Consider the following 27,188-nt stretch of genomic DNA (forward strand, 5'->3'; position numbering starts at 1 on the left):
TTTTGAAGTTGAAGCGTGGAAAGCCGGTTCGGTTTTCATTTGCACACTGTTAAATATTTCATAGAGGTTCCATTCGATGGCCCGAGTTGGAGGTTCAATGCATACGGCGCTGGTCTTATAAGCCAGTTGTCATATGTTCGAGCCCCGACCTGGAAGGATTCATAGTGTAAGTAGGATCGTAGTACTAGCCATGCAATGATTCTGTATGCTAAGAATCGGCTGCGAAGTCTGTTAAAACAGAAAGGCCAAATTCCACAAAACGAATGGAATGCCAAGACTTTGCTTTGCTTCCATTCGATATGAGGATCGTTGAATAAAGAAAATTTGGTCTGTTGTGAAGTGCGATTCACCGTTTGTTGTTTGGAATTATGCCAGAAGTACGAACCGCTTGCCAAACAAAAAAAGTGTGATAAGTCTCGACTATATCTTTGTATGAACATGTTTTGAAATAGAAATTTTAGACTAACTGTGCCGCTCTGTGGTGTGAGAAATTGACATTTGATGATAATGTAAGTAATGTATAGCACATTAAATCGGCAAACTAGGGAAACATCCGATTTAACGTGAAAATAAATCCTGACTATCGACAACCAGGATCTATGCTCTAAACTGAAACTATAAGTTTGCGTATGTGATTTAAAGTTTTAGGAACGAATTTAAAAAAATAAGGTCCGGGATCACATTATAAAAACCGGTCAATGCACAGTGGGGAAAAATGATCAAAAACGCGACTTTGCTCAATAATTTTATAAAAACCTAAGCAAATATTTTTAAAGTTAGTATTTCTTATGCAAATTTTTCCGCAGATTCGATTTATGGTAGTTAGAAGATCCGCGAAATTTACTATCAAGCCCGTTTTGCTCCAATTCCTCTTTTTTCTGACTTTACTTCGAAAACTAACTGTGAAACTCTGAAAAAATTGAGTTCGACCAATCGGAAGGTATTCCTGACATGCTCATAAGTTAGATAAATGGAATGTTTTTAATAAGATTGACCGCAAATAACTGTGTTCTGTTTTACTCCCAGTCATCTTCTTCCATGAGTTTACAGAAAAAACAGTTCTACTGATCGGTGTTTGGACCAATTTTGGTTAAACAAGACAGTTCTATGTTTCGCATATAACCTCAAATAATGATGAACAGATAGTCAACATAATCGCATGCTTCGTGCTACATCGTTTTACCCCAATTTTCCCACAAATATAAATTTTATGTTGAATTTAGATTTACAATCCCGAAGCAGATCCAATATGACCTACCAATATTTAGAAGGACCGCACGAAACGCTATCATGTTTATTTTACCCCAAGTTTCCTTTTTATACTGCATTGTGTTCAAACTTTACTATATAACATAAAACCGAAGAACTTGCAGAAGAGCGAATAGAGTGTTTCCGATGTAAAAAAGTCCAACAAATCGATTGCAAATAGTTTTATTGACAGTAGAAAACTCCTTGTACCGTTTTACCCCGTTTCTTTTCCAGTTTAATATTCAGTTGAAATATGATCTACAATCCAAAAGCAGATCCAATGCGATCTATCAATATTGGTTCATATTACGTACAAAACATCTGTAATCCAATTAAACACGATGGGAATGACAGTATTAGCCTGTTTAACCCGTTTTATCCCAATTTATATCATAAGTCGTAGCGGGCTGATTTTGGTCGATTTTAATCAACCAAAATCAGCCCGCTTTCGGTATGCGAAAGAAAGTTTAACCAGAAATAAGACTTTTGATATAAATTGGGGTGAAACGGGTTAAACAGGCTAGTACTGTCATTCCCATTGTGCTTAATTGGATCACAAATGTTTTGCACGTAATATGAACCAATATCGATAGATCGTGTTGGATCTGCTTGTGGATTGTAGATCATACGTCAACTGAATATTATAGCTGGAGAAGAAATGGGGTGAAACGGTACAACGAGTTTTCTACTGTCAATAAAACTATTTGCAATCAATTTGTTAGACTTTTTTACATCGGAAACACTCTTCTCGCTCTTCTGCAAGTTCTTCGGTTTTATGTTATATAGTATGCAGTATAAATGCAGTATAAAAAGAGAACTTAGGGTAAAATGAATATGATAGCGTTTCGTGCGGTCCTTCTAAATACATGGAATCGATTTTACTGACCATTTTACACCAAAAAAGTGCTTTGTGGTCAGCTGTATCATACCTCCAAAAAAATCGTCGCGTTTTTGGTTCATTTTTCCCCACTGTGCAATGTCTTATTTTCCTTGGAAATTTAATGGCGAAATAAAACTTTAAAAACCGCACAATGAGCTGATGTTTCTAGAAGAAGTTATTGAACGAAAACCTATTAGTGATTTAAACTATGGCTATTCTTAAATAAATCTAGCACCACTGCTGTTAGTAGTCGTAACGTGATAAGTCTTTCTTTATCCACGTTGCTCATTTTCTCACTTTTCTATTTTGGTGTTTGATAGTAGTCCGCTAGTGGAGTAGTTTCTTGTCAATTCGACTTACCGAGTTGTTGTGCGTTAGTGTTAGTGCCGTTACGAGAGGCTTCGCCGTCACAAATGTTTATTCATTTTTTTTCATAAATACGTTTATTTCTTAAGGCAGTTTACATAAGTTTTTCTTCGCCGTAGCATCACTTTTACATAATATTCTTATCCTAATTTAATTCTAACATAGTCACAACGTTTTGCATTTATTAAAACATATTCTCTTATTACTTAAATATCATCTTAGGTAACTCGTCATTAATTATGAAATCTACTCGGAAATATTATTTGAACCAAACGATTAACTTCTATAAATTATAAAATAAGCTGTTATTTTCAGACATTTTGTTAATAATTTCATAAACTGTTTCGAGTTTGTTTGTATCATTACATTATTTTTATTCTAATTTAGCTATTGGTTGAACTCATGGACGCAGCTGGGATCAGAACTAAGTCTTGAAAGGGGCCTTTATTAAATTGAAACTCCAGTTTTCTTTATGAAATGATAAATAAGTTTCATGTATGAAAGGTCACGACAAGCAAGAATGTCTCGAACTGGGATATTGGATAGTCTACCTTGGGTACGCAAAGAATTTATTAGTTGAGATCTGACATCACGATACTCCACGCATGTCCAAACGACATGATCAATATCTCGATAACCTTCGCCACAAGCACAATGATTAGTCTCGGAGAGCCCAATTCGAAGGAGATGTGCATCTAACGTGTAGTGATTGGACATGAGTCTGGACATCACACGAATGAAATCTCTACTCACATCCAGTCCCCTGAACCATGCCTTTGTCGATATTTTCGGAATAATTGAGTGCATCCACCGACCCAGATCATCTTTATCCCAAGAAGCTTGCCAGCTGGCAAGTGTTCTTTGGCGAGACGAGCTATAGAATTCGTTGAAAGCAATTGGTCTCTCATAAATTTCACCCTCAATAGCACCACGTTTGGCTAAAATATCGGCTCTTTCATTGCCAGGAATGGAGCAATGAGCCGGGACCCAGACTATAGTGATTAGATAATTATTGTTCAATATGTCGTTCAGGCACTGTTTTATTTTGCCCAGGAAAAACGGTTCAGTCTTGCCAGTCATGTTTGAGCGAATGGCTTCAATTGCACTCAGACTATCTGTGAAGAGGAAATAATGGTTTGGAGATAATGTGACGATTACACTCAAAATTTAATGAACTGCTGCTAACTCTGCTATATAAACAGATGCAGGTTCTTGAAGCCTAAATGAGGCCGAAACATTATTGTTGAACATACCGAACCCTGTCGCTTCTTCAATTCGCGATCCGTCCGTGTAAAACATTTTCTCAGAGTCAATATGCCTGAACTTACTTGAAAATATTTTTGGGATTTTCGTCGAACGTAGATGATCCGGGATTCCACGCACTTCGCGCTGCATGGATGTATCGAAAAATAAAGTTGAGTCAGGGACATTTAGGAGGCTGACACGGATAGGAATATATCTTGAAGGGTTGATTTCCTGTGACATATGGTTAAAATATACTGTCATGAATTTTGTTTGAGATCGAAGCTCGACTAGTCGTTCGAAATTATTAATTACCATGGGATTCAGCACCTCACATCTTATTAGCAGGCGTGATGAAAGCTCCCAAAATCGATCTTTTAATGGAAGAACTCCCGCCAGAACTTCAAGACTCATTGTATGTGTCGAATGCATGCACCCTAAAGCAATTCGCAAACAACGATACTGAATTCGCTCCAGTTTGATAATATGAGAGTTTGCAGCGGAACGAAAGCAAGCGCATCCATATTCCATCACTGAAAGTATCGTTGTCTGATACAATTTTATTAGATCTTCCGGATGAGCACCCCACCAAGATCCTGTTATTGTTCGAAGAAAATTTACTCTTTGTTGGCATTTTGTTATCAGAAACCTAATGTGTCCTCCCCACGTGCATTTGGAATCGAACCACACCCCGAGGTATTTAAAAGTTAAAACCTGTTGGATCATTCTTCCCATCATATGGAGCTGAAGCTGCGCGGGATCATGCTTTCTTGAAAAGACGACTAACTCTGTTTTCTTCGCAGAGAATTCGATACCAAGATGAACAGCCCAAACGGACAAGTTATCTAAGGTATCTTGCAATGGTTTATGCAGATCAATAGCTTTGGGTCCAGTAACTGAAACCACGCCATCATCTGCCAATTGTCTTAGTGTACATGGGGTTACTAGACAGCTGTCAATGTCATTTACGTAAAAATTATAGAGGAGCGGACTGAGGCATGAGCCTTGCGGGAGACCCATGTAACTATTTCTGAGTGTTGCCAAATCGCCATGTGAAAAATGCATGTGTTTCTCTGACAAAAGGTTGTGCAAATAATTATTTATAACCGCTGGGAGTCCATTTTGGTGAAGCTTGTCTGAAAGAACATCAATGGAAACTGAATCAAATGCTCCTTTAATGTCTAAAAATACAGATGCCATTTGTTGCTTTTGAGCGAAGGCAATTTGGATGTCAGACGAAAGTAATGCAAGGCAATCGTTCGTCCCTTTATTTCTACGGAAGCCAAACTGAGTATCTGACAAAATGTTTATTCATGTTTTCAATAAAAGTTCTATTTTCCATATTTCCAGTACTGATTCAAACAGATACACTGTATATAAACAAACAAACCAAACTTGAATTCAATGCTTTTTTATAGGAGAAAATTCATCTGCTCAGACGTTCAGTCCGCATCTTAGCTGAACGAGATAGAGTCTCTTCGTTAAAATTGTGGGATTTAAATTCATTCAAAATATTTTTGAAGCATTTCTTTAAATTGAAAAGTTATGTTTTCTACGCCTCTACATCAGAGATGTCCATCTATAATTTCTCCCCTCGACAACATCAACGAGAGCTCTTCTCTTTCATACATATACACCACTGTTATATAAAGTGTGCACGCATCAGAAGAGCGAATGTTTACTCTCTTTCAATTCTAGCAGTATATCACACAAAATTGCTAGAGTAGAGCTCTGAAATTCTCTAAGGTGGATGAAGAAGTGTGCACGCCGATGAGGACTCTGGTATACGGTTCGCATAAAAGAAGCGTGGGGCACGCATATTCAGCAAAAGTGCAATTTTCTCGTTAAAATTTAGTTTTTTCTTACTGCGAAAAAGATTGTCATAGCAAGGCCATCGTTATGTTCTATAAATTTAAAAATTAAATCACAGAAGTGTTCGCTCACTAGCACGCACAGTGGTCATTTAGACGAGAGCGCGTGGGAGCGATTCGTGCGATGAGATTGTGTTTCACTCGCGCCAGCTGCTTTAACCACAAGCACACACTCAAATTCTGTTTATTCGGAACTGAGAAGAAGTGTGCTTTCCTTTTTGTGTAATTTTCGCTTCTTGCATCCCCTGTGTAGACAAGAATCTCACACCAGCGTGTATCAATCTGGTAAAATGCCATCACAGCTCTACAGTGAGTTTATAAGCAAAATTGACCATTTAAAGAATCTCGTTTTTATTAGAAAAATGCTTTAGAAGGCATCAAGAAATTCATACAAATCGTTAAGACAAGAATGACAAGACAAGAAAGAAAATCTGTTTTAATCCAGCTAGTGGAGTAATGATGCCTTTCTCATATCACTCATATTCTCACATTATTATAATTTGTATTCATCAAAGTTATTCTCTTTGCTCCTTGAAATAAAACAAAAAAGTTAGTTTTCACATCAACTACACATTACGAAAAAACACTGTGATTTTACATCTTATTAGATGCGCATAAATGGAGCGTCGCAGCTTACGTAAATTTACGAGGAAGAACATATGATATTGTGTCTAAAATTCCATGACATGAATTTCATTGAAATAAAAAAAAGTATACTGATAGCGAGACCACCGCGACTTGAACCGAGAATCATTGGATCGCAAAGTACGTCTGTTAATCGAAGCCACAGAAGCACACATCTGTTTGGCTGGTAAAAGGTGCATTTAAATTCATACAGTCGCACCTGCTAGCAGAATGCAACCTACAGTCGAAACCAGTAAAATTCAGGCTAATCTATCATAATCATTACAAATGAAATTTTCCTTCATTTGACAAATTAGGTCTTCATGAATTACATCGTATGAGGGATTAAATCACCTGTAAATTCATTTTTTTTATGTGTAGTACAACCTACAACAGATTTTTACTATTTCAGGTGCTTCTGGAATCGATAATCGATAGTCGGATTCGCATTGTTTGGCTTCCTACCGAAATTGACTATCAGAAGGAATAATTTTGAAACTTGTTCAGAATTTGTTTTATGTGTTTTGCTTCGCTGGTTTAAAATTTGTATAGCTCTTTGAATGAGACCAAATGACCGATCATTTAAATGTTAGATTATAAATATCGGTCAAGCCATATCTGAGGAGAGTGACTAAGAAATTGAAGTTTTTGCATTCCGTAACTAGAAGCCAGATTTAAATACAATTCAGGAGCTTTGTATGGGACTACAAGCCCTTTTATTTGAATCTTAGTTTGTGTGAATCGGTTCAGCTCTCTCTGAGAAAAGAGTGTATACAAAATGGTTTTCACAGAGATTCTATGTGAGAAACGACCTCTAGCTGCAGAACAATTCCAGAAATTTACAGAAGAAAACGGTGTCAAAATCTTGATTTGTTCCGATTTGAATGAAACTTTATTCTCGTTTTCAGTATTTCACACCACGGATAGAGATACCGATTCGACTAAGCACTAGATATACAAAAAATAGAGCCATTGCTTGGATTACTATTCGGTTTTCATTTAATAACTTCTAATTATAAAAAAGTGGACCGCTCCAAAGGTTAGTTTTCTAGTTTGTCCTACGCAAATTACATATAAGCTGATTTTTAGAATTTATAGGGTGAGGTTTTTTTTTGAAAAAGTTACCGTTCTTTAATTCTAAATCTTATACAAACGTCAAATCGCTGAAGTTAAAATATCGAACTCAAATTAAAACTAAATACTACACGAAAAGTTATTGGAGCTGGAATCTAACTAGGGGTTAGAGGGGTTTAGGGGTTCAACCCTCCCCCAGCCCTTCTCCCCCGAACTTATTAGCGGAGACCGGGGGCTAGACCGGACACATGGTTAAACCGGACAGCTTAAAAATCTTATAAACCTCAAAAACCTATTTATTCGATTCTTTTTCTGCTAACTTTATTAATTTTACTATTTTTATAGTGTTATAAATATACATGACTAGCATTGAAGTTTTAGATTAGAATAATGATAAAATAAGATGAGATGATTGAAAAGATGTTGATACAAAAGATGAGAGGGTTCTACCTGTTGGAGAAAGAGAATGAAAGAATCTCAGCTCCAGTGAGCTTTTCCCTTTCTCCTAAGTAAATAAATAAATAAATAAATTACTAAATAAATAAATTTCTAAATAAAAAAATTTCTAAATAAATAAATAAAGAAATGAATAAATAAATAAATAACTTGGGTAAAATCCTAGGTTTAATGGATGTTTTTTTTGCAACCTACACGGGAACCTACCGGAACTGATTACTTTTATCGAAAACCTATTATTCCGAAGGTTTTTACAATAAGCGTTGTAATAGAACTTACGAGTGGGAACTTAGGGTCCCATACGAATTTTTCATTATTTCCTTATTTTATATGGTTAGCGTGACGAATAAAGTATACTTTAATTACAGTATTGGAATTTACATTAACAATTGCAGATTTGCTCTTTAAATTACCGACTTCAAATTTCGTTGTTCCTACATATTGAAATTAATTAAATTAAATTCGACTATCACATCGATGACTCAGTTTTGACTAGAGTTACACAGGTTTGCGATTTGGGAATTCTGCTAGATGAAAAATTATTGTTTGATTTACAACGATCACAGATCATTTCAAAAGCATCACTTCAATTAGGTTTTATCAGTAAAATGCTAAGGATTTTAGAAATCCTCACTGTTTGAAAGCTTGCTACGAAAGACTAATGCCACTACGAAAGAATACAATTATTGTTGACTTAAGGCAGTGCAAAATTCGACCTTCGATACAAGAAGTTGAAGGTTTGCTTAAGGAGCAAATGCATCTTGACATTAAACGTGTACATTAACTTCAATGCAATAAGACAGATAATGTTGTTTACTTCCAGTTTTATAAAGAGTTGGATGCAATTCGGTTCGCAAATGACAATAACAATGTGCACTATGTGAAGCACGAGAACATTAAGTACAACATTCCAGTATATATGGAAGATAGTACTATAGAAGTGCGTGTGCATGATCCTCCCCCTAGTGTCATCCATCCTTATATTCTCAAAACTATGTCCCAATACGGAGAAATTCTCTCTATCGAAAAAAAAGTGAAAGATTGTTATACCTTCTTGTGTGATTTTCGGTCAGGATACAAGAATTCCGTGCAAATCATTTGTTACATATGACAATCAGATGGCCACATGTCAATATTGCCAAAAAGCTGTCCACTACGGCAAACCATGTGATAAACTGGACAAGAAGACAACTACACTAAAGGACAACGGTACTTTGCTTCACACCGACCCCAAGCAACCCCAGACCATCTGTGACAGCCACCTGAATAAAAACATCAGTATCCCTTATAGAATAAAGTACACCAGCTGCAGCTAAAAACCTACCCAACGCCTGTGAAAAAAATAACGATTGTTCCGTCAATAACAGTGATGTTGAACCAATGGACGGTAGTGTGAATAGCGAACCACTGCTCCCCCTTTATTCACTAGGTAACAGCGAAAGCGCCTCTCCTTCAAGAAAATTTTTTTTAACAGGATCCAGAAAAAGAATTGTTTTTTACTGCAAAATTTAACGCGGCCGTTTTAAGTGTAAGGGAGCCGAATAAAATAATCTTTATGAAATAACTTCCGTGGAGCATAACATACGTATTGAAAGAGTTTGAAAACGATTCGTTCGTCTGGCATTACGAAACCCTGCAAATCTGCCGACATATCAGGACAGATTGCAACTATTTGGAGTCGATACGCTTCATCGGCGCCGAAAAATTCAACAAGCATTATTAATTGCAAAACTGATGGACAATGGGGAAATTGATGCCACTGATTTACGCTCTGAGGTAAATTTTCGGAAACCGAATAGGACACTGCGGAAAACAACACTGCTTCAGCAGAGATTTCACAGGACTCGTTTTGGTTTCAATGAACCGATTACTGCTTCCATTCGAACTTTCACCGCTGTTGAGGATCTTTTCGAGTTTGGTGAATCATCTATTCATTTCGTGAAAAAACTGAAACGATCTACTGTGATTAGAATTTTTAAGATATTATTTTACTGGCGACATTTGTGATACTAGCTTTAAGTTTCATTGTAATTTATTACTTTCGTTTTATGTTTTTGAAAAGATAGTGATTTTTGCGCCCGTTTGAGAATGACACACGGAACTGTTCATGTTCGACACAAATGGGTTTTTTCCCACCCTAATTGTCCATTCAGATCTTGTATCCGATGGACACAATAATAGTAAATAAATAAATAAAATAAATAAATATCATGTTGTGGAAGTAATTAGGTAATTCGAAAAACTACTATTGGGGATCTTAAGCCTTTTAGTTTACAAGAAACCAAACCCGTTCCATACCAGGACATTTGTTTAGATACAAAAGTAGCTGGCTGGGAGAGGGAGAAAACGAATTGGTGTATAGCCAAGAATGAGAAAGCAATGCTGTGCTGAATATTCGATCGTAGAAGTTAATTACAGGAAAAGCATTGAAACTTAAGTTAGGGTTTGAATCAACTATGATTTTGTTTTCGAAAAATGGATACTATTTCCGAGTACATTCTTAAACCTGCCTTTTTCGCACTGATCATCTACTTGACATTCCATCAATTTTGTATTCAAATATTTTTCCATTCAGATACATTGCTCTGCTTCTCTGCAGCTTTCGTTTCCGATTGATATTCTGATCGTAGGTAATCGTGTACTCACCTAGGCCATCGAGCGTGATCAGCCTACAACTGTCTTCGGTAATCTACAATGCAAATCGCGCTGTTCGGCATGATGTCCGTTTGTCTCACCACTGCGCATAGCATAGTTTTGCTGTTCTGTTTATGATCCGTTTCGTTCGTTGTCACCATGAACTAGCAGTTCGACCGGTGGGGAGGGTGTGGGAGTTTAAAAACCATCGAAGTGCACGTGCAACTCATCATGACACTACCTGTCTGCTTGGCAGTGCAATACTCAATTATTTTTTTATGGGCCGATTCTCTTCCAGCTCGGCGGATGATCTATGAGCCATCGGTGAGCTGGGCTGTCAAACCGATCACGCCGTATACAACCATATGCTCCCCATAATGTAGCGACTGTGTGGGGATTCGAATAGCATCTTCTTGTAGCCCGCACTGGAGACGGCGAACTCCACTCTCCGATGCGGAATTCGCAGCGCATAGATCGTTGTGCCTCAGATGGCTCTTGTGATTCGGGGAGCTTCTGCAGATTGTTGCGGTGTGTGCACATAGAAGGCATAGCAGAGAGAGAGTCAGCTGGTGGTCAAAAAGCATAATCGAACGAGAGCGAAAGGAATAGTAGCAAAACAACAGAAATACAAGCCAGTACTCGACGAAAAAAACGTGCGCGCGCTGCTCAAATCTATGGTTTTATAAAATTAAACGGTGATGCTAATAATTACGTTATTTTAAGATTAAGCCTGCTACGATAAAGACGCAGTTTTTGAGGCGCGCGGGCCTGATTCGTTTGTTCCACAGAATATTCAGCGTTTGCTAGGATTACGAGTTTGTGGTTGTTTGGTTCGATCGTCGCTTGTTGAGTTTTTAGTTTGAAGGATTTCATGTTGTGTACAGCAAGTGCAATTCGTTTGATGGATATTTCCAGGTGTTTGAATGTGCTTCAAACGGATAGTTTCTTAGCTAGTGAATACAACCATCACTGGAAATAAGTGAACAGTGTCCTAAATTTAGTGAATTGCAATCCCGATCAAAGCGAGTTTTTCAGCTCAACCGCGAAGCAGAAGCGTTGCACGATTTTCGTCCCGTTCCGCGGCCTCCAGTTGCAGTGTGTGCTCCTGCGGATTCTATCGTCGTGGTGCTGCTGAAAACTGGCGTTACATCAACGACCGAGATGCACGTTTCGGATCAATAACTATTGCAGAACGATATAGCGTTGCAGTGTCAAAACGAGCAAAGTGAAACAGGAGCTTCAAAGGTGAGTTGGAAACCTGCTCGGAAAAGTGATCTAATCTAGTTGAAGGAAGCCCCGATTGAGTGGTTCGATAGATGATGCTGCGATGTGTTGCGAAAATTGCCGTATGCATGATTTCATGTATGTGCTGGCTTTCCGATGGGGCCACTTCGTATGAAGAATGGGGCGAAGAACAAGCGTGCGATTGAAACAAAGTAAATGGCTTCGAATGAGAAAATTGACATAATTAAATTTTATTTTGTGTATGGTTCTGTACATTGATGGATATTACGGTTCAATTGTAAACATCGAGTTTCGAATCTTGCTTAGCTTTATAAAAATCTTTAGCCAATAATCAAAGAATTTATTTAAAATTGTTGTACCCCTTCAATAGTTGTCATATGACAAATGCTATTTCATAAGCCGTCCGAAAGAAAAGACAACCCATTAGTAAGATAGTATTAGATAGTATATAAATTTTAATTAAGTTATTTGTTATGTTATATAAAGTAACTCTATACTTCTGAAATAGTATAAACTGACATTCTTTTTGCTGAGGCGAGAATTTAAAATATCGGAATAAAACATGAGGTAATTAAGGAGCGGGTAGGGTCTATTACTTTTGAAAAATCGTTTATTTTTCCTTAGTATTTTCTAATAGCAAAATATTTCAAGAATATTCTGTGAAATTTTCCAACTAATCGGAACGAAACATTGGAAGTTATGGGCCTTCATCTCTTCTTACCTCATACTGCGGAGAGGCAAGAGTTCGGCGCACAGACCCAAGCGTTCAGCTTCGATTGACTTAAAAATTTGACAAAATATTATAGACATGCTTTCTTATGACAAAATACAAAGAATCCACTAGAAAAATATTTTTTTTCCTTCGATTTAATAGACAATAAACTTTGAACTCGTTTTTCTCGAAAGCAGGTTCTGAAAGTCTGTGTCCATCGTCATTCGAAAACTACTTCACGATTTTTTTCAAATTCTGCACAGACATTTTACAAGTGAAATACCAGACTCCAACGTTTTCCTTTTTATTTTTTGTTACTTTGGGGAGGTTCTGCAGCTACAAAATAAAAAAATTTTTGACTTTAAATAATCACCAAAGTTTAAAAATAAAGTCAAACAAAAACGTTGGGTTCTAGAAAACATCTAGTATATCTAAGCTGCTTCGATTTGTTGACAAATAACATAATTTGTAATATGCAAAACATTTGATTGTTTTTACGATAGCTTTAAAACAAAATTCCCACCTTCTAAATGGAGTAGGTCTAATTTGCAGTAGAATATTATTTTCCAAACACTAAATTTGCAGCAGAAATTTATTTTTTCTTGTTTAATCAGATCGGATATCGATTTATGGCATTGTTTTTATGCAAGAATATACGACCGGTTACATATTTGAAAAAATTCTGCAATTGGAAAATGAGTTCAAAACAACAAACTACAAATTGTTCGGATGAAATTATGGCAGTTTGGCTTTTGCTTAAAACATTGAATTCTTTCTTTTAATCTCCACTACAGTTATTTGACGAATTGTTACATACACACTTAAAAAATGTTACATCTTTATAGATGCACATAAAAGGAGCGTCGCGATTCACTTACATTCACAATACAAAGCATTTAAAGATAAGTCATATCATTACCATCACAGTTGTTTTAGCTGGAACTCACATCGATACAGACGCAAAATTTATGTTTACATGTTAGTAGATGTAATATTGTGACATCACCGAAGAAATTACGGCATACTTGAATTTACGTCAAGCGTAAATTTCGTTTTTTCTAAGAGTGTATTTACTTCACGAAAGAATAAAAAAAGAAAACTTATCACACTTGCGAAACTTGTCACTTGCATTAGTACTTGTCAGTCTACTAACCCTAGCAAAGATATTTGAAACGACTTCCACACCAGAAGCTTTTTACATTCATGACTTCCGAAAGTAATCAGCACGACATAGATCACCTCCTACCTTTGAAATTTCTTTGTTGGCATCGTCTAATTGTTGAAAGACCATATGTTAATTCATTCTTAGATTACGAAAAGGTTATGATATTCTCATTGAATGACATATTCTTGTCTTGCAGTGATCATATATTGCTTGAAACATGTCTTTAATTTGCTTTCATTCCCAAGTTCAAAGGTCCAAATCAAATAGTTGAAAATTGAACGAGATCCAGCAGGCGTCATGCACAAATTATGTCACACTAAATTTCTGAAATCCCCCTCTATCTGTCATATCACAGTTCGTCACAAACTTTGAAATAATTTTCATCGCCCGGACGTCCAAGTTTTTGGTTTACTAAGGAGTGTATCGAAAATAAGCTATTCACAAATTTTCCTTCAAATTATGATAAAAAACGATATTTTATTCACACTAAAAATCGATCCTTTATTGTACGAGTTTAAACTTGAGCATAATGAAAACCGGATGAAATTTAAATTATTCTTTCACGAATTTTCCAGCATTTGATCGAACGCTCTTCATCAAGTTCCGGACAAGTGTTGCATCGTATTTTTTGACCCCTTTCACGAATGCCCAGTAACGTTCGATTGGTCGAAGCTAAGGGCAATTGGTGGGTTGATATTTTTCTCAACGAAATTTATACCCTTTTCCGCAAGCCAATTGAGAGTGGTTTTGGCATAGTGAGCCGACGTTAAATCAGGCCAAAACAGTGGAGGTGTACTATGCTTCTTATATAAAGGCAGAAATCTCTTCTGGAAACACTCAGATCGATAGATTTCTGCATTTATAGTTCCGGTAGTGTAAAAAATGGATGACTTCATACCACAGGAACATATTGCTTGCCATACCAGTACGAATTTCTTCACTTGAATCGACCTGTCCGCATCGCTCACATCCTCCCCAACGACGACAGTAAAGTATTGTGGACCTGGAAGGGTTTTTGATGCCCTTTCCTGGTAGCTCATCCAAAGAAAAGTGTTCCCCAAACTTATTAATGATGGTTTTACCACTGGCGTGATGAATTCCAAGCCGCTTCACCAATTTGCGCATAGTAATACCTTTCTCATTCAGCCATATGTTCAGAACCTTAATTTTCACTTCCTTTTCAATATGCTATATTTGGAAAACGCAGAACTTCAAGCGCACAAACAAGTAAACAAACGAAAGTTGACAGCCAAACGCACAGCATGCTGTGATCTGAGCTTAAGGGACGGGTAAGGTCTAACACTTTTGAAAAATTATTTATTATTTTCTTTGTATTGTCTCATATTCTGTGAAATTTTAAAGCCTATCGGAGAAAAACTCGGCAAGTTATTGGTCTTTATCTTTGCTTGTCTCATATTGCGAAGAAGTAAGAGCTCGGCACACAGGTCCAAGATTTCTGCTTCGATCGACTTAATAACTTGACAAAACATTCTTGAAATGTTTCATTATAAAAAAATACAAAAGAAAAAATATGATTTTGTGAAAAATTTTGTGTCCATCGTCATTGAAAAACTACTGAACAAATTTTTTTCAAATTTTGCACACACTTTCTACATATAAAAAAACCAGACCTCAACGTTTTCCTTTTCCTTGTTTGTTACTTTGGGGAGGTGTAAAACCTATTGTTACTTTTGGGAGGTGTAAGCTGTTTGTTACTTTGGGGAGGTGTAAGCTGTAAAAGCTAAGTTTTTTGCTTTCAGAATGCCCTATAGATTGATAATATTGACATTACTTGTTGACACCGCTCTGAAATAATTGGTCTGGCCGTTTATTTCACCCAGTAAATGTTTAAACCTTTAATTTCGATAACGAAAATTGATGACCTAAACTTTCTTAGCACCAATATCGAAATATAGTTTAGTATTAAAGAAACTAAAGGTTTACTCTTTTTGGAAAATTTGTATGAATGCAAAAGTTTTACCCATTCCGTAGGTTTGTTTAAGGAAAAATTACTATGTTAGTAACTATTTCCGCATTTAATACTCGATTTTTTATATTGCTCTATGTGATAATTTGCTAACATCATTGTTTTCTTGGTCCATAAAGTGAAACATAGAAAGCGCGAAGTTGATTTGATTTTTGCGTTTTGAAAGCCAATTTCAATCAATTTATTTACATATTTCGCATGGAATTTTTTTTCTTATTTTTTGCCTTCTGAATGTCATACAGATTCATATATGTTTGTTGACTCCACACAGAAATAATTGATTTGTTTGTTTCCTTCCACCCAGTAGTTGTGTAAACCTTTTCGATTACGAAAATTAACTACGGTACTAAAGAAAATAAAAGTTTACTTTTCATGCAAAAGTTTTTCCTATTCCGTAAAATTGTTTATGGCAATACTTACATGTTTGTAACTATTTCCGCAGTTGATACTCGATTCCTATGTTGCTCTATGCAATAATTTGTTAACGTCATCGTTTTCTTGGCTCATGAAGCAAAACATAGAAGGCGTTGAGTTGTATTGACTTTTGCGTTCAAAATCCAATTGTTTACAAAAATGTAAACAGAACCACAAAAGATTTGAATAAAATCTAAGTTTTGCGGTATTTCATTCGAAAAAGGTAGGAATATAGTAATTTTCCAATCTTATTTCAGTTCATGAAGTGAGCTTGTTTTTTAAAATCCAATAATTTGCATTAAACTAGAAGATTAGTTGAATTTTCTGATGAGTTAGACTAATGTTTGATCAGGCCAGTGGCGTATCTTAAGGGGGGAGGGATGGAGAGGGGGGTTATGGACCATTCGCCCCGCGCGCAACGTTTTTAGGGGGGCGGCAAATTAATCCTTGGGACAGGTTCAGATTTAGGTCGCTTGGACCAACAATGTTTTTGATCGCATTTACTTATTTTTTCACGAGTTTGGAGTTAATGGTTGGATATATTTCCTGAATTGAATCTAAATTTTTCTACTTAAGTTTTTCGTGAATGTTGATGAATTAATAAATGTTCTTTTTTTTCTTTTTTTTTTTTTTTAAATAACTATTTATTGGAATATGAGTTAAAATTAAATTATTAAGATTTAAATTGGGTGTTCAGCCACAAGTGGTGACTTTTCAGCCCTAGAATAAATGTTCTTCGTTTCGGTTATTTTAGGGCCGTGTCTGCCAATACCCGGGTTGACGGTTCATTGCGACAGACGGCATAAAAACTTTGACTGCAAGAACCGGATAAAAACATTCTGATTTTCTCTGAAGAACAGGTTTTGACACTCAAAGTATTTGTAGCCTGGTTCTTGCAAAAAAAAGAAAGGTTTTGTCCGATTTTTGCATTTCATAATACTTAAACGGGTTTTTCAAGCTAAACTGCTTTTATCAAATTTTTGCCTTCAGCCGTTCTATTGATGATTCATCTTTCTAAGTTTGAAAACAAATGAAGTCCAAAGGAGCTTGTCCTGTGAAAACAAATTATTTTTCCGTTGCATATGCACAATACTACTCACTGTTGGTGACATTACCTTTTTCGAGGTAATACGCTGAAAGTACGCGTTGTCAATCCCAGGAAATTGATACCGTGACCCTACTGACTCATTGAATTTCCTTGGGTAACTTCGAAACATTTGTATCGGATTCTGTTCAGTGCCGGGTATATATTTTATTATCTGGTGTTTAAAAGTTAATTCATGTTTTATCAAAAGTTACTAAAGAACGCCAAAAGCTCACGAGATTTCGCATCTGCAAGGCCAAACTCGTATCCGAAGTTCACTTGCGTTCGTGTTTTTTGTTCGAGGCACCCAGCAGTAGATTAAGTTTCTTATCTGCGTAATCTTTTTTTTTATTCAATATTATAGTATAATTTTAAGGCACACTGCTTAAGCTCTAAGATGCCAAGGGTATTTACTAATCTTAATTACGACTAACTTAAAACTAGAAAAGTATCATTATGTAATGTAGCGGTAGCGGATTCTCGAGAAGCTATCGGTAGTGGCCGGTGAATTGAATATCGCATGAGGGTCTTCCATATGCCGTTGGCGAAGATCCATGTTGGCCGCATCCTTCGGTCCGTGTGGGTCCGCGGGAAACACCCCCAGGCTACGAAGGCCCGGCGGGTGGCCCGCATGCTGGTTTTCGACTGGGGCGGCCTTCCGTGGACGATGATGGTGATGTTACGGAAGAGAATGAAAAAAAAAAGTAAATATTGTGGAAACGGGGTAAAAAGGGGATGTGGGAACAAAATGTTTGAAAACGATAAAGATCTAATTAGTTGCCATCGAGATGGTGAAGAGACAGGGAAGGGGTAACGAAAAAGTTAGTGACAAAAAAAGATCTTGTTAGTTCCAATGAAGATGGTGGACAGGGACGGGGATCGAGAGAATCGGGCGGATGTTAGTGTCGAACCTGTAGGTGGAGTTTATACTTTCTGAGCGAGGGATAACACATTACACTTGTATATCAATGTGTTTAAGGTACTGGTATATGAGAAGCATATATAAACTATCCCGACTCGCCAACACATCCCGAACCGGAACCTCAGGCGGTCTACCTCGGGCCCTAAGGGATTCCAGTAGCTTCGACCTGGCGTCGCGATACTCTACGCACGACCACACGACATGCTCGATGTCCTGATAACCGTCGCCACAGGTGCAGAGACCGCTCTCCGCAAGCCCAACACGCCGGAGATGTGCGTTGAAGGTGTAGTGATTTGACATGAGCCGCGACATAACACGAATGAAATCGCGACTCACGTTCATCCCCCTGAACCAAGGTTTCGTCGATACCCTAGGGATAATGGAATGTAGCCATCGTCCCAGTTCGCCATTGCTCCATGAAGTTTGCCAACTTTCGAGAGTTTTCTGACGAGAGATACTGAAAAATTCATTGAAGCAGATTGGTCTTTCATAAATATCACCTTCTAATGCGCCCACCTTAGCCAATGAGTCTGCCTTTTCATTGCCTGGAATGGAACAATGCGAAGGGACCCAGACTAACGATATTAAATAAGACCGTTCAGATAAAGTTCGCAAGTGTTCCCGTATTTTCCCCAGGAAATATGGGGGATACTTTCCTGGCTTCATTGCCCGGAGAGCTTCTATTGAGCTTAGACTGTCCGTGACAATGAAGTAATGGTCTTTGGGCAAGGTTTCAATGATCTCAAGGGTGTACTGAATAGCAGCTAATTCTGCGACGTAAACTGAAGCCGGATCATTGAGTTTGTGAGAAGCGGTGATGTTTTGATTGAAGATGCCGAAGCCTGTGGACCTGTTGATGTTTGAACCGTCAGTGTAAAACACCTTTTCACAGTTGACTGTTTTAAATTTATTATGGAAGATATTAGGGGCCACTCGAGGGCGCACGTGATCCGGGATTCCACGAATTTCTTCTCTCATGGATGTGTCGAAAAACACAGTAAAATCAGAAGTATCCAAGAAATGAGCACGATTGGAAACAAACGAAGAAGGATTAATATTCTGAGCCATGTAATCAAAATACAAGGACATAAAACGGGTCTGAGAATTGAGCTCGACAAGCCTTTCGAAGTTTTCAATCACCATCGGATTCAAGATGTCGCATCGGATTAGCAATCGATATGAGAGATCCCAGAATCGGTTTTTCAACGGTAAGACGCCCGCGAGCACTTCGAGACTCATCGTATGAGTCGACTGCATGCAACCTAAGGCAATACGCAAACAACGATACTGAATTCTTTCCAGCTTGATGAAATGAGTGTTCGCCGCGGATCGGAAGCAAAAGCATCCGTATTCCATCACGGACAATATCGTTGTTTGGTATAACCTGATCAGGTCTCCTGGGTGGGCACCCCACCATGATCCGGTTATTGTACGAAGAAAATTGACTCTCTGTTGGCATTTTTGTTTCAGATACCTAATGTGACATCCCCAGGTGCCTTTGGAGTCGAACCAGACCCCGAGATATTTAAATGTGAAGACCTGAGCTATGGTTTCACCCCCTAGTCGAAGCTGTAATTGTGCTGGTTCTCGCTTCCTTGAAAATACAACCAGCTCAGTTTTCTCCGTAGAGAACTCGATACCCATTTGAAGAGCCCATGTCGAGAAGTTGTCGAGGGTATCATGCAATGGTCCTTGGAGATCGGCAGCTTTGGGTCCTATAATGGACACAACGCTGTCGTCGGCAAGTTGTCTTAGCGTGCAAGATGTGTTGATACATTCATCAATGTTGTTCACGTAAAAGTTGTATAAAAGGGGGCTTAAGCATGAGCCCTGAGGAAGACCCATGTAACTGAATCGTATTGTCGACAAATCACCATGCGCGAAATACATGTATTTCTCGGACAACAGATTATACAAAAAGTTATTCAAAATTGGTGAAAGACCATGCTGATGCAACTTCTCAGATAGGATGTTTATGGAAACTGAATCAAAAGCCCCCTTGATGTCTAGGAAAACTGACGCCATTTGTTCTTTACGAGCAAATGCCATTTGAATTTCGGTTGAGAGCAACGCAAGACAATCGTTCGTTCCTTTGCCCCTGCGGAAGCCGAATTGTGTATCTGAAAGTAAGCCATTAGTCTCGACCCAATTGTCTAGACGAAACAGAATCATTTTTTCGAACAATTTCCGGATACAGGAAAGCATAGCAATCGGCCGATACGAATTGTGATCGGAGGCTGGTTTCCCTGGTTTTTGAATGGCGATAACTCTTACTTGTCTCCAGTCATGTGGGACAATATTATCCTCAAGAAGCCTATTGAATAAATTCAATAAGCGCCTTTTGGCAGAGTCAGGCAAATTTTTCAACAAGTTGAATTTGATTTTGTCTAACCCCGGAGATTTATTGTTACACGATAAAAGCGCAAGTGAGAACTCGACCATCGAAAAAGGTGTTTCGTTTCTGTTTGATGAAGCGACGCGCATGATTGTCTGTTCCGGAACAGAGTCAGGACATACTTTTTTAGCGAAATCGAATATCCAGCGGTTAGAATATTCCTCGCTTTCGTTTGTGGTGTTTTTGTTGCGCATTCGTCGGGCTGTGTTCCAAAGAGTGCTCATTGATGTTTCTCTCGATAATCCGTCTACGAATCGACGCCAATAACCGCTTTTCTTCGCTTTAATCAAGCTTTTCATTTTAGCGTCTAATGCCGCGTAGTTTCTAAAATTATCAGGTGTTCCGTTTTTCCTAAACTCGACAAATGATGAAGTTCTCTCCGCGTTTAATTCTGAGCACTCTTTGTCCCACCACGGGTTGGGGGGACGGATGTTAGTTTTCGCTCCGGGTACACGTTTCGTCTGAGCTTGAGTCGCGGTGTCGAGAATCAAGCCAGCCAAAAACGTGTACTCTTCCTCCGGAGGAAGTTCTTGTGTTGTTTCTAGATTCTCAGATATCAAATTTGCGTAGCATTTCCAATCAATGTTTCGTGTGAGGTCATACGAAACATTGATTGTTTCCGATGGTCTTAATCCGGTGGCGATTGAAATTACGATAGGCAGATGATCGCTACCGTGGGGATCAGGGATTACCTTCCACGTGCAATCCAACCGTAGCGATGTCGAGCAAAGGGATAAGTCTAGCGCACTTGGTCTTGCTGGTGGTGCAGGAATTCGTGTCATTTCTCCCGTATTCAAGATTGTCATATTGAAGTTGTCGCAGATATCATGGATCATAGTTGATCTGTTATCGTCGTGAAGACAGCCCCATCCCGTACCGTGTGAGTTAAAGTCTCCTAAAACCAACGTCGGTGCGGGAAGAAGCTCTATGATATCATTGAGCCGCCGATGCCCAACCGAGGCTCTTGGAGGAATGTAGATGGAAGCAATGCAAAGGTCCTTGCCTTTGATTGTAACATGACATGCGACAACTTCAATACCTGGTATCGAGGGGAGGTTAATGCGATAGAAAGAATAGCACTTTTTGATCCCCAAAAGAACTCCTCCATAGGAATCATCTCGATCCAGACGAATAATGTTAAAATCGTGGAAGTTTAAGGGTATTTCAGAAGTTAGCCAAGTTTCGCACAATGCAAATGCGTCACATTTCAGATTATTTACTAGAAATTTGAAAGGATCTATTTTTGGGATGATACTTCTACAATTCCACTGTATAACAGTGATTGTATCCGTGACCTCGGTGGGTGTCTTAGCCATCGAAGGATACGATCGCTGAAAGAAGGGGCCATTTTGCAGTCAACTGCTTCAAGAATGTTTTAACTGTAGGAATAAAAGCCATTATCAGGCTTTTAAGAGGTTCAGAAATATTGAAAGTAGACATGATCCAGTCCACAATATCAGAGAATTTAACAAACCCAGTATTTGGTAAATTTTCTGACTGATCTTTAGGGACTTTCGGGGGTTTTGAAGTCCCAGGAAGTGATGGAAATTCTTGCTCGGAATTTAATTTTCCAAGGCCTGGAGCTTTTTTCTCTGGTTTTTTGCCATCACTACCAGTTGTTGTAATTTTTCGGAACCCATCAGAGGACATCTTCGAACCCTTACTAGGGAGCTTTTGAGAAGATTTATTTCTTCTCTTTCTAATTGATGAGCTATGAGGGACAGCCGAAGATGTACCTTCGAGGGGGTCATCATATTCGCTCTCGTCAGTTGACAAGTAAGCGTAAGGATTTTCGGTAGGTGGCGTAGCACATTTCAACATTTCTGCAAAAGAGCGTTTGGAATGTTGCTTGAGTGAACGCTTCATTTTATCCTTACGCAATTTGTACACGGGACAATCAGAGAGGTCATGCGGCCCCTCCTTACAGTAGAGACACTTTTCATTGTCTCCACTGCAGGAGTTATCCGCATGACTCCCTCCACACTTTATACACCGGGATTTATTGCAACAATGGGATGCTGTATGTCCCAATTGTTTGCAATTGGTGCAGTTCATGACCCGCGGCACAAAAAGACGAACAGGTAAACGGACTCGGTCCAGGAGGACGTAATTAGGCAAAGCCGAGCCAGCGAAAGTCACCCGATACGAGTCTGATGGGGTATAAGACTTAATCCCATCCTCAGCGGTCGATACTGAACGCAATTGCTTGCAGTCCAGTATCTTAACGTTCTTGAGTAGGGGGTTTTTAAAACCGCCTGCCCCATGCTTAAGAACGTCCTCGCAAGTCAGACTCGGATCGGTGATCACGCCGTCTATCTCGACTTCGCGAGCTGGTACGTATACGCGATACTCCCGCGTGAAATGCTCACTTCGAACGATCTCATTAGCCTGTTTTGCACTGGCTAACAAGACCCTAAGCTTGTCCGGGCGTACTTTCTCAATTTTTTGTACAGTATTGTATCGCGAGGACAGGTCATTAGAAAGTCTTAGAAGGTTCAATTTTTTACCGTTGGCTTTGGTCCGGATGTAAACCGCATACGGTCCGGCCGGGAGTGCAAGCCCATCGGGATAGCTTCTAATGCGAGATTTATTGCCATCAGAAGCATCCATTTGATCATCTAGGGGAAGGTCAGGCAATTCTGTGCCTTTTGTCATGGCACGGAAATGTGTCCGTGCGGGTAAATATTAGGGGGCAATAAAAATCTAATGGTACTGAACAACAGGGAAAAGAAAAAAAAATACTTAGCTTTAGCTCTCGAAGGGTGATCGGCCGACAAGGCCCGGTCCTAGGCAACCGGTGAATATTCCAGTTCAATAAAGTGCAAAAAACCTCTTTGAGGAAAAAGCACTTTGTTTTTAGTCTCTCACTACACTGTCCAATGAAACCAATCTTTTTATCACTATATATATTTATCAATGTTTCTAATGTACAACGATATATACGCAGCGCCCAGCGCTGGCGCTGGCTAACGGTACCACACGCAGTGCTGCTTTACACAAGCTCACAGTCGGCCTTGAGAACGGATTAATTAGAACTATCACTCGACCGCACTGATGCACACAATAGAATACGGAATGACCTTGATAACGGAATAAAACAATTCACCACGCGATTGGAGAAAGCAGAATTTACGTCCGATCGATCCGATAGTCACGGCACGAAATGATCTGCATAATCTTGTCAAAAATATGGTGTATGAGTTCAGTACAAGTATTTGTGGTATCTGCAAGCTCACATATCTCCCTTTTCCCGGCGACCAATACCATTTTACCATTTTTGCCTTTCTCATATAGAAAGGCTATACAATCACTGCAAAAACCGGCTTTTGAACCGATGCCCGAAGGGCCTGAAGTCATATACCATTCGAATCAGCTCGACGAGCTGAGCAAATGTCTGTGTGTCTATGTGTGTGCGTGTGCATGTGTGTGCGTATGTATGTGTGTGTAACCAATATTGTCACTCACTTTTCTCGGAGATGGCTGAACAGATTTTCACAAACTTAGATTCAAATGAAAGGTCTTACGGTTCCATACAAAATTCCTGAATTTCATTTGGAACCGACTTCCGGTTCCAGAACTACAGGGTGATATGCACCAAAAATGTTAAAATAATGTCACTCACTTTTCTCAGAGATGGCTGAACCGATTTTCACAAACTTAGATTGAAATGAAAAATATTGTAGTCTCATACAAAGTTTCTGATTATCATCTAGATCCGGATTCTGGTTCCTGAATTACAGGATGATATGCACAAACATGTGAAATTATTATCACTTAACTTCCTCGAAGATGGTAGAACCCAGTTTCACAAACTTAGATTCAAATTAAAGGTCTCATGGTTCTAAACAAAGTTCCGAAATTTTATATGTAACCAACTTGATAAAAAATATGGAAATAGTGCATTAAAAATGTGAATATAATGTCACTTACTTCTCTCGGAGATGAAAGTTCTTAAGATGTTGATGTTGATAAGAATATCGTAATTTTTATTCGGATCAAACCCCTGGTTTCGGAGAAATACTTTGTTCATAAGCTACCTTTCTATATTGGCTGTACAGCTAGCCAATATAGAAAGGTAGCTTTTGAACATTATTAGTGATTTTCTCTAGTTTGTAGACCATGAGACTATCAAATAAACCATTGATAGTTCCATAAATGAATTGCTAAATTTTATCCAAGTACGACTACCGGTACATTTTTTCTCACATTCAAAACGTCATAGAGAACCGTAAATAAATTTGTAGTTCATGTTAGTGTATGGTTGAATGAACCGGCAATAATAATCAAATATAATAAAATGGAGCTAACTTCACTTTCTCACATATGATTGAATAGATTTTCACTAACCTAAATTCAAATGTAGGGTATCAATGTAGTAGTATTATGAAACAGAAATCTTCAAAAGTATTTTCTGAACTTTTCAAATTGTAGTATTTCGGGGAATTTCTGCTGTAATATACAGGAAAAAGTGAAAATGAGAAAGGCATCATTACACCATTTATCCAATCACCGATTATTTCTTAAAAATAATGTTTTATGTAAGAACGTCGTTGAGGTGCAAGGAATATAAATATGTTGCGTTTTTGTCCACAACTAAATGAATTATACTCAGAAATGTTTAGTTGGCTGAAACAGTAATACATCTTGATACCTCATGGGGCTGTGTTGAGTGTCAGTGGGATTAGAGATAAGACCTGAGACGGCATTAAAAACTCGATGAATATCACAATACGGAGAAAATCTTTCCATCGAAAGGGAAGTATGATATCCGGGATGATGTATGGCATAATGCAATAAGGCAATTCCATCTTATGTAATTTCTGGTCTGGTTCTGGCGAGAGGCATCCTTGTAAATCACTGGTAACCTATGAGAATCAGCTGATTACATGTCAGTTTTGAGATCAACCTGCACACTTCGATAAACTCTGCACTGAAGTTGCAAAAAGGACATTTTTAACCAAAGAAAAGGACAACCGTTCAGCAACGGTAACTAGTGAGCCCAGCACTCTTGTTCCAAAAACGCTTTCACCTTCGAACCAACTAGCAACTGTAGTCAATGCTCCGCAAAGCGAGAAGCGAATCCTATCCCCCAAGGAAAAGGGTGACAACGCGATGTAATAATAAAAAAATATTATTGCAAACAAAAATACTCATTCGGCCACGTAAAGCTTGTAGGCCTAACAAAATTTTTTTATAAACAAAAACCTCGAAAATTATGAATGCTGACAGCTACAATTATGAATGCTGTCATGAACATAAGGAACCGTTTCTGCAGGAAATTTTCATTCTCTTCCAGATTAGATGATTGATTCCAAACTATTCGTAAATGATGTACAACTCAATTAAGGACAAATCCGGTTTGATCACATATTTTCACACTCCCATAACTTCTTGTATTTATCATCTTCCTGCAATTTGAGCCACAGTAATCTGGTGTGCACTCCAACGGTGAAGTAGACTCATTGAATATCTTACCGACATTCGGCGGCCAACTCAAACGAGGGCAATAAAGAAAAGCTCGAATGTTTATGATACTTTTCATGCAAGTGATTCGTAAATAAATCATGTGCCATGTGATTCAAGCAAGACAGAATTTTCCGTGCTTCCTAACTCGGGTGCGGGTCCCACGAACTGTTCCGAGATGCTTCCCGTTGCTGATAAGTAGCTGTAGGCAGCCCATATGCCATCGGAAACATTAGAAATGTGTGTATTTGGGCGGGGGACCTCATCATAAAAACATATTCTCGATAAATCGAAAGCGACTCTTTCCATCCGTGCAAGTCGGGTAGGTTTCTTTTTTTTTCTCGGGGAAGGGTAGCGATGGTGGGATTCCTGCGCTATTTTCCGCTACTAGATTTAATGTCCTGATTTTCCACCATCCCAGCGTCGTAATGTGTCGACATGCTGCCACTTCTTCTGAGAGCCTCGGTTTAACCCCGTTCTTCTGTCGTCGTTGACTCTGTTTGCTAGCTGTACAGCACAAGATGAAAAAAGAATATGAAAGAAAAATATGATCAAGGGCGACAGTGATAAAAGCTTTCCTTCCGCATCTTTCTCAACGTTCGACTCTTTCAGTATTTTTCTCCAGCCTATCTGAGCTACATTTTTCACCAAATAGGAGAAAAACTTTAAATCAATATTGACAACGACTTTCATGAGTAAATGGTGAGAGACAGATGACGGGGTGCTAGAAAAGAGATTTGGCATAAAATCATCTTATCATAAAAAATGGAACGTATTTTCGGGAATGACCGATTGATGGATGACGAAATTAAAACAACAAGGCCATGTTTTCCAATCGAAACGTGGGCGGAGGAATTCTAGCGATAGCCACTTATTTTGCAACCGTTACCAAGTCCGTACATAAAACATTACCAACGGAGAAAGATAGCCCAAACCAATCTCAGCTCAACTTCCCGGCATCTGCTCTACAGTACTTTCCTTCCACCACCTGGTAGCTTCCTGTTTGATGGAGCGTGAGTTTTACAGAACGACGATCCAGCCCCCTGTTTTCAAGCAAATCAGAAACAATCTTCCGTCACGAGTATTCGATTTGGTGAAAGGAATGGTCTCGATGTCCGGATGTATCGATCCCTCGAGAACGACAGAGACATCGATAAGTTACTGAGCACCGACCGTCGGCGTCGGGCGGCGTACGAGGCAGCAACAAGTGAAAGAAATGAATGTAATCGATGCAATTAATTTTAATTCAATCAATCTAGTCTAAGTGGAATGGCCTCCTGACACTCCGTCGACGTTGATCTGGATTCGTGGGGTTGATGTATTGTCGTGAAATGGCGGGATTTTTGGATGTTGTAACTGAAAGTACTATCGAATCGTTTGCTGGCTGAGAAAAAATCGTCCAATCT

General features: G+C 38.6%; 1 protein-coding gene across 1 annotated transcript in view; it reads left to right on the forward strand.

The window, feature by feature from the left end:
• Nucleotides 1-11,132: 11,132 nt before the first annotated feature.
• LOC131433023 (uncharacterized) overlaps nt 11,133-27,188 on the forward strand; it is a 142,045-nt gene continuing 125,989 nt past the window's right edge. Inside the window, exon 1 of the mRNA XM_058599748.1 lies at nt 11,133-11,640. The gene's annotated coding sequence lies outside the window, so the exon portion shown is untranslated. The remainder of the gene's footprint in view (nt 11,641-27,188) is intronic.

Source organism: Malaya genurostris, chromosome 2, assembly GCF_030247185.1.
Source record: "Malaya genurostris strain Urasoe2022 chromosome 2, Malgen_1.1, whole genome shotgun sequence".
Lineage (NCBI taxonomy): Eukaryota > Metazoa > Arthropoda > Insecta > Diptera > Culicidae > Malaya > Malaya genurostris.